The sequence below is a fragment of the Acipenser ruthenus genome, chromosome 12 (assembly GCF_902713425.1).
Source record: "Acipenser ruthenus chromosome 12, fAciRut3.2 maternal haplotype, whole genome shotgun sequence".
Lineage (NCBI taxonomy): Eukaryota > Metazoa > Chordata > Actinopteri > Acipenseriformes > Acipenseridae > Acipenser > Acipenser ruthenus.
Genome location: NC_081200.1, coordinates 28,496,738 through 28,509,023, shown reverse-complemented (window position 1 = coordinate 28,509,023; position 12,286 = coordinate 28,496,738).

Sequence of the window (12,286 nt, the reverse complement as noted above, 5' to 3'; positions counted from 1 at the left end):
AGCGCTACGGAATCCAGACTGGAATTTCTCCATGACTCCATTTAGAGTGATATATCTATCGAGTTGGGTTGCAATTACTCTTTCTAAAATTGTCTAAAAAAGGTACATTGGAAATTGGCCTATAGTTAGTAAGGACTTGAGGATCCAGGTTGTGTTTTTTAAGTACTGGTTTTACCACAGCTACCTTAAGTGCCAGTGGAATTGTGCCCAATGAAAGTGAGCTATTTACAATTTTTAAAATGTGGAAACTAACAGTATTATAAATATCTTTTGAGAGTGTAGTAGGAATTGGGTCAAGGGAACAGGTAGTGGTTCTCATCTGCTTAACTGTTGTTTCCAATTCATCTAAGGTAATTGGAGAGAAGTCCTGTATAAAAAGAAGATTCACAATTCAGTGTTGGTTTGGAACTGGAGGACAACATTGTTTCATAGATTGTGACTCCTATATTTATTTTGATCTTGATACGTCCTTAAAGGACCAGATTGTTTAAATGAATTTATCATTATTAACAGCTTTATTAATAAAAGTACACATTTTTTGTTTAAAACCAGAGCATCCTGCTTTTACCGTCTTTACTTACCAACCAACTACAGTATTTGACCATAAATGCAATTTAAACAGCATAAAAAACCTAAAATCAGGATAAGTCATATCATTATGTTCATAAAAATGATAAATAACCCTTGTTTAAGTAAACTGATCTTGTAGAAGTTCAAATTTTGTAGTTTGGTGAAACTAAATACATCTCAGAAAGTTCATTTAAAAAAAAGAAACACATTTTCAGATATGAGAAGTAAATTCAGAATATACTGTTGCCAAGCCAGATGGACACAAACTCAGCTTGGCAACAGGCAAAAATGGAATCTAGACCTGTTAAGGAACAAAATGATACCATAAAACCTTAGTCTGACAGGGGGTGCAGCCAACTTGAAAATGTCTGGTCTTGGCCCATGGACTAATGTGGGAACTTCTATTTTTAGCTAAACCACACCTACTTTTCATCCCGCTGACTCTCGTTCCAGAATGCGAATAGCAGCTTCGACCCCGCGTAAACCCTTCTTCACGCGTGTAAATACCCTTTTGAGAATATGCCCCTTAGTTGAGAGCTGTAGTTGAGAAACACAGCTATTGGAAAGGCATTATGGGGCAAATGAGATCAAAAAAATAAAAATAAACTCAAGAGGTCAGTAATGTGTAATTAAAGATCACAGTTATATTTTATAGCACAGTTCATCTTTTCAAAGTCAGATACAGTACATAGAGTAATACTGACCCTCTGATAATATTCCAGTAAGGGCTTTAGTGCAACAAAATTTCGTTGCAAAAATGTGGTACGATGGGATAGATGGAAATATGGGACATGATCACTGGCAAGTATGCAGAAATGCAGGGCAGACATTGTGAGAGGACTGTAAAAGATTGGCCTCTGATAGTAAGAACTCACCCTGTGGCAGCAATTAGTTAAGCTTGGCTCCAATGTATCTATGTATTGCTTTCTAAAGGTCTTCACATTTTGGAGCTATGTAGCTTCGATGTTATCTAAATTGACTGGATCACAGTTTGTAGCTGTAGTAGCCTTGTTTAATTTTGCAGCTTTGGATAACACCAGATACACCTTTGGCCTGCTGCTTAGGGATAGTGTTAATTTAGAATAAACCACAGTCAGGCTGGATCAGGTGAGACCAGGGACGGCAGAGACATGGAGTTCAGCCGTTGCTGACTTTGTTATAGCAGAGAGGTTTATATAATGTTCCTCTTTTATTATGCGAGCGCTGGTTTCTCTCTATATATAGTTTTTCTCAAGTGTATGCTTCCGAATGTATTATGTGTGTGCTCAAAATAAACAATTGATCCCAAAAAAATAAACATCTTCAAATAAAAGCTGCTCTAAATTGGTTTTGAGCCATAACACTTTTTTCTCTTCTTCTTGATAATAAAAAGGGTTGAAATATTCACTTGTAAGTTTACTTCATAATTCTTCAGATCCTTAAATCCCTATAATTGGGGTCAGGACATTGTTGAATTTAATCTATCCTTATAATAATCTACAAATAAAAAAGTACTTAGTATACCTTTGATATTAAAAATTAGAATAGTTAAAAACAATTCATTTTTCAGCATTGTATTTTATATAATTGTATCCCTGCTTCTTGAACAAGATTAGGTCCTGGTCATATTTCACTAAACATGCTTATTTATTCACGGGACTGCAGCAAGGGCTGTGCAGAGGAAGAACTTCGGGAATTGAGAATAGGAAAGAAGTGCTTTGTGACTCAGGAAAGAGAACAGGGTTTCCCCTTGTCTCGCGGAGAGCCACCCTCGTGGAGGTGAGACCGAACCAATTGGCCTCCAAGGCTGGGAAGCAACTGTTACTTCTTCCAATGGGGACCTAGAGGGTAGAGAATGGGAAACCTGGAGAGAGTTAGGATAGATTTGGCCAGGGGACCCTCTGGCTCGCTGAGAGCTAGCCTTCCTAGTGGAGGACGAGGCCAACGTGGCTGGGCCTCTAAGGTTGATAAGAGAGCTTAACTTACCCCCAGAGGTAGACCATTGCAGAGGTGGAGCAGCATACTGGAGAAGGAAGGTGTAGTGGAGGAGGAGGAGGGAGGATGGTAGAAAATGAAAAATGCAAGACAGAGAACAAGGGCATGATTTGGGGTTTAAATAGGGAGATTGGCAGATATAATTGGTGGGACAGGCTCAAATCACACACAAGGTTACAAGAATGCAATACAATATTAAATCCATCTGATAATATGATGCAATTTTATTTAAAAACGTATACAATATACAGTACAGAAAAAGACATGGCCTGAACCATAATAATATACATACAGGATAATATACATAAAGGGATTTGCAGCAGATTCCTGAAGCCATGCCACCACAATGAAACTGCAATGGATAAACCAACGGGGAGGTGAAATGTGACTTCTCTTTTAAAGGAATGCTCTTAATTTGAATCTTATCCCACTGGAATTCACATTTTATCAGTTTACTCTGCACCATATGTGGGCTCTGATTTTTAATTTGTGAGCAAGGGCCTTTGGAACTTATCTAATTATCCATAAGCAAATTGGATCCTTTAACAACACACAACAAGCTAATTGGTTGCAGTTTTTCCATTTGTCTGAACCCTAAATCATCTATTTCTTATTACAATAAGGTGTATAATTAAAACGGCATGGGTGCATACGACATGCCCTGGAATTGCCATCATTAGACATGGGTTTTAAAGGTTTTATAACCTTGACAGCTCTGCTAAATAATTAAAGCTGGAATTTAATCTATGCATTGCTATTTAAATATTATTGAATTGTATTAAGTGTAATCTACCAAATAAAAAAGATAATTTGAACTGCATTATACACCCAATCACAATATACAGTACAACTAGACAATTGTTATACAAGACTACTCATTGAAATGTTTGTTTTTTACTACAGTACTACTACCATGCCTGTCCACTTTATTAAGACATTTGTCATGGATTTGGCATCCCCCATGGTGTGTGGCATGTTTTCCTTGTATAGGGTTCTCTTGAAGGCCAAATGAATGCCGAAGTTTGCTTAAATGGCCTCTATAATCCCTCGATCTCAATCCAGTAGTACACATTCATCATCACAATCCTCTGTCTACCAATTGCGTGAAATATTAATGACTGAATAGATTAACATCTTTCGAGTCACACATGTTAATTCTCAATGTGCACATTTTTCAAATCCAACACTTTTTTGGGCAGCACCTTGAGGTGGTGGACTGGGGTAAGTAGTTCTAAAAATGTATACTGTTGTAACTATGGTGTGTGGTTCAGGGGGAAAGAGCTAGGACTTCCCCCTGTTCTGCCCCTGTCAAACTATCTGTCAATCTTATTTAAACCTCAGGCCATGCCCTTATTCCCTTCAGCCTCCACTATGCGACACTTCTGCAGCAGTCTCCCTCTGGGGGCAAGTGAAATTCACTTCCCTGGCTTCTCCCTCAGCAAGTATGGTTCTCCACGAGCCAAAGGGAACCCCTGACTCTTTACCAAGTCACAAGCACTCTTCTCCCCTTCTAATCCCTGCAGGTTCTTCCTTCGTGCAGTCCATGCTCCTGTCCTGTGAATGTTGTATATGGTATTGAAGTGGAAGTTGTAGAGTAGTGTATTTATGGCCTCAGAGCAGCAGTGTGGAGTAGTGGTTAGGGTTCTGGACTCTTGACTGGAGGGTCGTGGGTTCAATCCCAGGTGGGGGACACTGCTGCTGTACCCTTGAGCAAGGTACTTTACCTAGATTGCTCCAGTAAAAAAACAACTGTATAAATGGGTAATTGTATGTAAAAATAATGTGATTTCTTGTAACAATTGTAAGTCGCCCTGGATAAGGGTGTCGGCTAAGAAATAAATAATAATAATATTTGAGGTATTGTATTATTATTATTATTATTATTATTATTATTATTATTTATTTCTTAGCAGACGCCCTTATCCAGGGCGACTTATAATTGTTACAAGCTATCACATTATTTTTACATACAATTACCCATTTATACAACACAGGAAAGCAACAGGAATTATATATATTTGATCATTTTATTTACCAGCAAAAAAATAAAAGAATGTAATATACTGTCCCACAATGTGTAGGTCTTCTCCATGCATTTTTTTCAAATAACTGTATATCCGACAAATATTTGTCATATTTTATATTAACTGTCAAGACAAGTCCAGTGGATTTTAAATACAGGAGTAAAGTATGATTAAGTTCAGTATATTAAGTAACAGTATAGCTTTAGCTTTCTTTTTTTAGCTTTATTAGTGGTGTCCATGTTGTATAATGATGACAAGTGATCCTGACAAAAAAGTGAGTGCGTTATGAAAGAGAAGCAAGAACCATATATGTGATCCAATTTCCAGATGCAATTAGGAATGAGATCATAAATCAATTCTCTGTAAGATAATTCTTCATGAGTCATATGAGTTGACTAGACTTTACCAATTTGGTCAAATAAAACCACAGTAATACATTTGATATAGTACATTTACAAAACTACAAGCAATATACTTAACTTGTTCTTATTATTATTGCTCCCTGGTTTCCCAGTATTCAGTCAATCTTTGCCAGGTCAACACTTCATTATATCGGATCTTGAATTAGGAACTGAATCTGTCTACAGCTGCACTTTTCCTAGACACCCTTATACATTTGTTGTTTTTATTTGATATATGTATAGGTTTCTGCTGTCTCAGTGCTTTACCAACAGCTGTCATGCAATGATGAGCACAGCAGGGGGGTACCTTACATTTACCCCATGCAGTAACCAAAAAACTGCAATGGACATTTTAACAATTGGACAGCTTAATAATTAAACAGTTGGGTAGCAGAAGCACAGTTTAAATAGTTCCTTTTTATTTTAATCAATCAGAATCAACTAATTGTATAGAAGGCATTCTCAAGTCCTTGCCCTGCCAGTGGTTAATAGAAGCCTACACCTTTTCTTGATTTAACACTTATTCAACTGCCTGCTGTGAAAACACATGAATCTGTCAAAATCATGTACATTTATAAAATGTATATATTGTCTGAGTTTGTTTTAAAATCATAATATGGAATTTCCAATTAAGATACCTCAAAATATAATAACAATTGTCCAGGGATGATATACTATAAATATATCACTGTTTAAGGGACCTTAAAAAGATTCAATGTCACTTTAAAGGGACTCAAATCTAAAGTAATTGCCACAAAAAATACAATTAAAAATAAAATACACAGCTACTTAACTACTGTCCCTTAAGTAGAACCTGAACCAGAACCTGGTATATGTGTTCCGATGTATTTATGCATTTTTGGAAGTTTGGTCGAATGAACACATTCCAGCTCCAGTGTAATCTCACGTCATATGTGCCCATCTCGCACATGTCCCTCGAAGTTGGAATCATGGCAGGGTGCACCGTTTCTCCACTGGCCTTTACCATGGTAATGGAATCATTATTAGCCTCAAAATGGGAAGTGGGAGGAGAACAGCTGGCTTCTGGCATGCTGCTGCCACCACAGAGCATACATGGATGACTTGATTACCGTGACTGCAATGGTAGCCTGCACCAATCAGTTACTTGGCAAACTAGCAGATAAAATCAGAATGCAATTCAAGCCAGCCAAGTCAAGAAGCATCTCCATCATAGGCAAAGGCAAAGAACTGGATAAGGTGTTCTGTATAGATGTGAGGCCATTCTAGAGAAAACAACAGGAAAGGTTATTAGAACTAAGTTTGCCTGGGACAACTTGAGGCTGCAAGAGATAGGAGAATGCAAACAGATGTTGACCAGCGCCTTATTTTTCCATACAAGATTACTACAGCTACTTTTCAACCTGGCATTGTCCTGTGGCCTGTCTCAGGAAGCCTGAAGCCTCAGAAAAGCGGTGGTGGAGTGTCCATGTTTAACCAGTAGAGGTAGGTTGTCAGGGATTCATCACGCACACCATGACCTGATTTTTCTCAAAGATATTGGATTCAGTGGACAGGAATTGTGCTGTATAGTGAAGGCTCTATCTGATGAGGGAGAGAGAAGTAGCAACTGGCTGTGGTTGAGGAGGAAATAGCGATTAGGGCCGTCAAAAAGGAATGGATGGCTAAGTTAAGTAAACTGGGCTGGGTTGGGTGTGGGATGGAGGGCAGTGGGATGCCAGCATCACTGTCGAGCTTTCCTGAGGTATAGTGGGCTAGTCGACGAAACACCAGAGATGGGAGGTGCCCACCTGATGACCACTGCAAAGTGCCCCAATAGCCCATTCTAGACAGTTGCCATACACCGTTGTGTGTGCTGATGTGCCAGGGAAGCCGCAAATAGGCTGATCCCTGGAGCCAGCTTGACACTTCAGCCATCAACACTGGGCTAATAGGAAATCCACATTACCTTGTGGAGGAAAAGCGTTAAAGGCTCATATATTACAGCAAAGTTACGTCTTGGTTGGTCATCCACCACTACTATCCAATTTTATCTTGGCAAAAGCCGAGTCCAATATTAGCACAAAGTAAACAGCTACCCTCATATAATAAAAATAATGTACATTTAGAAGTAGTACTATTGTATTGTTATTATGGTTAGATTATTTATGGTTCATGTCACATTGAAAGCTGCTTTCTGTCAATCTTATTCTCTTCTGGTTTTGTTGTGTTCCACTTTTCCTCTATCCATCTCCTATTTTAGTACACATCCTTTGGTTTGGCACAGATATGGGCATTCGTATGCCTGGCAGCCCTTATTGATAAATCTCAATCTACTTAAGATACCCTCCAATCCTTTAGTTTGTATTTTGAAGTCTAGTGATATATTGTTAAGTTAAATTTTGTATGTATTTTTAACAACAAAAATGTTCGAATATATTTTTAATTTGGCCATGCTTGCAAAATCTTAAGTACAGAAAGCAATTAAATAATCATGCAATTAGAATACATGATTATTTATGTTTGTCTTAAGGGTCATATGAATGCTCTATCATGTAGGTTTACAAGCCAGCCTTTAATTGATATTTTCTAATAATAGAAGAGCTTTGCATGTTACTGAGGCAACCTTCTTTGATAGGAATCGCTGTTTCTAAGTCATTAAGTATTGTCTTAATTGTGTCATTATGCTCCTCATTAAGTGACGAGTGAGGTATAATCTCAACATTGATGCATCCTATTACATTGTGCTTCCCACCAATCCACCACCACCAACACACTTAATGATATACTCTTCTTGCAGTTTCCAAAACAGAGCATGCTATTCTGACCATGACTATTAAAGGCATGAAAAGGGGTACAAGAGAGTGTGAGAGAGACAGAGGGATTGCAGTTGATAACAAATGTCCTGGTTTTATTTGTTTTACACAAAAACACACAGTGCAGTGTATGAAGACAAGTATGGTTAAGACAAGAATGGCATTGCAGTAAAGATTATTCCTGGATGTAATATACACAAAGTGAAATTATTACATATTGGACTCACAAGAGTGCAGTACCCCAGTGTTACTGCCTGGTTCCACAACAGATGGTACAGTATTACTAATACTTCTAATAACACTGTCTGCATGGACTGATGAGACAGTGTTGACTTTCAGGCAGATCAGCCAAGGATGCGTACTAGTGACGCAGGTCTCTCAGAAATGTTCCCTGATTCTATTCCTCTCTTTTGCCTTCATTAATTGCGCTTCATCTGTTTTAGGCTGTGGTCCTTGCTCAACCAAAAAGTATTAAAGTTTATTGCAGGCATTCCTATATTGTGTTTGTTTTTTGCCGGATAATGCAATTGCTGGACTTTTCTCTGTCACATTTAATTTACAACATGATCAGCCATTATTCTAAAAAATAAAATAAGGATGCATGTACATTTCTGACGTACATTGGTGAAAATGTAACTATGAAATAGGATGGGCCAAACAATATGACCTATTACATACTAAATATCATAAATCATTGTTATGGGCACTAGCAGGGGGGCATGACTTAGTTCCTAAATCCATATGTTGCAACAATAGCTTGTGTTTGCAGTTGCATTATCAGTATTAACTCCTTCAGAAGGTGGTTTCAGCAGTAATTGACGGTGGTTACACTACCTAAAAAGCTGTCTTGTAACAGCTACATAATGTTTTTTGTTGTACAACCCTAGTTCTTTGCCTGCAATTATTTTAATAAACACATAGTTGGCAATGTTAGCATCCAAATATAACGCTGAAGACATAAATAATATAACTTGTCTTCGATTCTGATACATATGAGGTAGATCCAATAAGTAAATACAGCACCCATATTATATCCTTGTTTTATTGTGACATTCAATCACGTCTTCTAGAAGAAAGGTATATGTTACATTCCAAAATTCTAAAGATCATTTGTCAGAAAAAACACAAAGAGATTATAAGTAGGATTTGCACAAAATAATTGCAACCTTGCTTTAATACATCATCACAAGGTTACTCCATCAAGTTTCCAGGTTACTTAATTTAATTGTATAAACAGGCAAGACATTCTCAAGGCCCAACCATTTTCTATTTTATATATTTTATCAGTAAAAAATAATGTATGATTTATGATTGGTTTACTCCAGACCACTTAATATAGTTGGATATTTATTATTAAACTTTACACTTAACTAATAATAACCTGTGAATAAGAACCATCTCATCTCTAAACCAGTTTAAAATCTCTACACATAATATTGTGACTGGCTATTCAATTTTGTTATCACTTTGATTAAAATATCTCTCTCCCTGAGTTGCCTGACTATCTCCTCTAGTGTGGGTCATTTTGTTCACGCCACTGCCTTTTGCAATAAATCAGTGCAATTAGGTATAATAGTCTGTGTCTTCTAAAGGAAACAGAATGCCCTCATAAAACACATTTATTTTTAATAACATGCAGCTCAAAGGCACCCAGTTGGCATTCGGCTGGTTTATGTGAAGGTGGGATATTATTAGAAACCAAAGTGAGAAATTTCATTTTTACAAGTTTCCATGGATATGTCATGGAGATAATCTTTATAGATGCCTGCAGTCACAACAGTATGAATTTTGCTTTCAGCATAACAAGTACAGCATGAGATTGCATATTCTGATTACATTTCCATGTATATTAATGAAATAAGTCATTTAAAATGAAAGAGTATTAAAATGTTCATGCCTTTTCAGGAGCAGAATTTAGTAATGTTGTTTATGTGTACGTGCATATGCGTATAACAATCCCTTAAATTATTTATGCTGGTTGAAGTGATTTATATGTTCAAATACAGTCTCTAAGTCTGTACAGAAGTAATTTATCTGCAGCAGATTAGAGTAGAACACCATATCAGCAAGTGGCAAGACATTCAAGGTACAAACTAAAAACACTTTTATTAGGCCCACAAGAGCCAATCAATATTTTTCATTTGTACTATATGTGTGGGAGTACCACTGCAAAATGATATTCCTTAGATCAGTGGCCAGCTGGAGTAAAGAAAATTACATCACAAATACTAGCTAGCCAAGCTGAGTTTTACCTGCTGGAAAAATCGAATGAAAGCATTACAGAATGTCAGCTGTTATCTTCTAAGTGGAATAAACATAGAAAATACATAAAAAAACATACTGTAAATATAAGCCCAGTTTAAAAAATATATTTCCATATATATATTTGTAGTTTTACAGGTATAGAAGGTAAATGAGGAAAACATTATGCTATTAAATGATAGTAACACAATGAACTGTTTAGACTAAAAGTGTCCTATTTACAGTACATATTACATTTACAGTACTATATATTGTAGGAAGATGACAAAACAAAAATAAATATAAACAATTCAAGGGGTTCTACTGTCGGAAACCTTAAACCTGGGCACTCTGTATATGGGTCACGGGGTCAGTTGAAGAAACACAGCACTGTAAGTACATTAACCCCTTTTGCCATACTAGGTATCGGTAATGAAAGGTGGTGAAATCTATGTCACTTAAAAGGTAGTGTCACAAACACTATCTGTGTCACCAAATTAACGTTAGAAATGTTGACACAATGATTTTATCATTTAGCCCTGCATGGTTCCATAGTGGTTGTGCCACCTATATCAGGGGTTCTCAATCTTTTAGGTTTTACTCATCTTTTTTCCTTTGATTTACACAACCTACTCAACACTTTGAAGAGGCAAGATATTTTTTATTGTGAAACAACAGTTAATGAAAAATAAAAAAAACTGAAATGTCTTGGTTAGATAAGTATTCACCCCCCTGAGTCAATACTTGGTAGAAGCACCATAGGCAGCAATTACAGCTGTGAGTATTTTGGGGTAAGTCTCTACCAGGTTTGCACATCTGGATCGTGCAATATTCACCCATTCTTCTTGACAAAATTGTTCAAACTCTGTCAAGTTGGATGGGGATTGTTGGTGGACAGCAATCTTTAAGTCTTACCACAGATTCTCAATCGGATTCAAGTCCGGGCTTTGACTGGACCACTCTAGGACACTCACTTTCTTGTTTTTAAGCCACTCCAGTGTCGCTTTGGCAGTGTACTTGGGGTCATTTTCCTGCTGAAAGATGAATCTCCATCCCAGTCTTAGGTCTTTTGCAGACTGAAGCAGGTTTTCCTCAAGGATTTGCGTGTATTTAGCTCCATCCATTTTGCCCTCTACCCTGACAAGCATCCCCATAGCATGATGCTGCCACCACCATGCTTCACAGTAGGGATGGTGTTACCTGGGTGATGTGCTGTGTTGGGTTTGCGCCAGACATAACGCTTTGCATTTAGGCCAAATAGTTCAATTTTTGTTTCATCGGACCACAGAATCTTTTGCCACATCTTTTCAGTCTCTACCTTTTTGCAAATTCCAAGCTAGATTTTACATGGGCTTTTTTTCAAAAATGGCTTCCTTCTTGCCACTCTTCCATACAGACCAGATTTGTGGAGTACCTGAGCTATTGTTGAAACATGGACAGTTTCTTCCATCTCAGCCATGGAACGCTTCAGAGTTGTCATCCTCTTGCTGGCTTCTCTAACCAATGCCCTTCTTACCTGGCTGCTCAGTTTGGGAGGACGGCCTGCTTTAAGCAGATTCTGGGTGGTGCCGTATACCTTCCACTTCTTAATGATCAACTTGACTGTGCTCCAAGGGATATTCAATACCTTTGAAATCTTTTTATACCCCTCCCGATCTGTGCCTGAACTTTATCCCGGAGTTGTTTTGAAAGCTCCTTGGTCTTCATGGTAGTATCTTTGCTTTGACAGGTGTATTTAATCTGAAATCATGTGAACCACTTTTATTGTACACAGATGGACTCCATTTAATTTATTGTGTGAATTCTGAAGGCAGTTGGTTGCACCTGAGCTTATTTAGGAGTGTCATAGCAAAGGGGGTGAATACTTATCTAATGAAGACTTACTCAATGTGAACTTGTTGCTGGTGCTGAGCAACAATCCTGTCAAGACGTGGAGGTATCTTCGCCAAGAACACACACGCATGTCATCTGACATCAAAGCGATCCGTTGTTTGACAGTGTCATTTGACATTGGTATTTTTACCAGTTCCTTGGCCTTCTACTCTCCAAACACTTCCTTTACAATTTTAATGGCACATGGCATTATCAACTCCTCAGCAATCATATGCAATTTTTTTGCTTTAGCAGTTTTCTGCGCCACTATGGACGATGGCACTACAAGCTTTTTATCTGTGGTAGTTTAGGATTTCATTACGGCTCTTTAGTACCAAGCAGTTCCTTAGCCTTTCACTCAAAAAAATGAATATTGATTGTTTTTATATATTTCATGCTTGGTAATTAAATGTCTCTATAATTTGGAGGG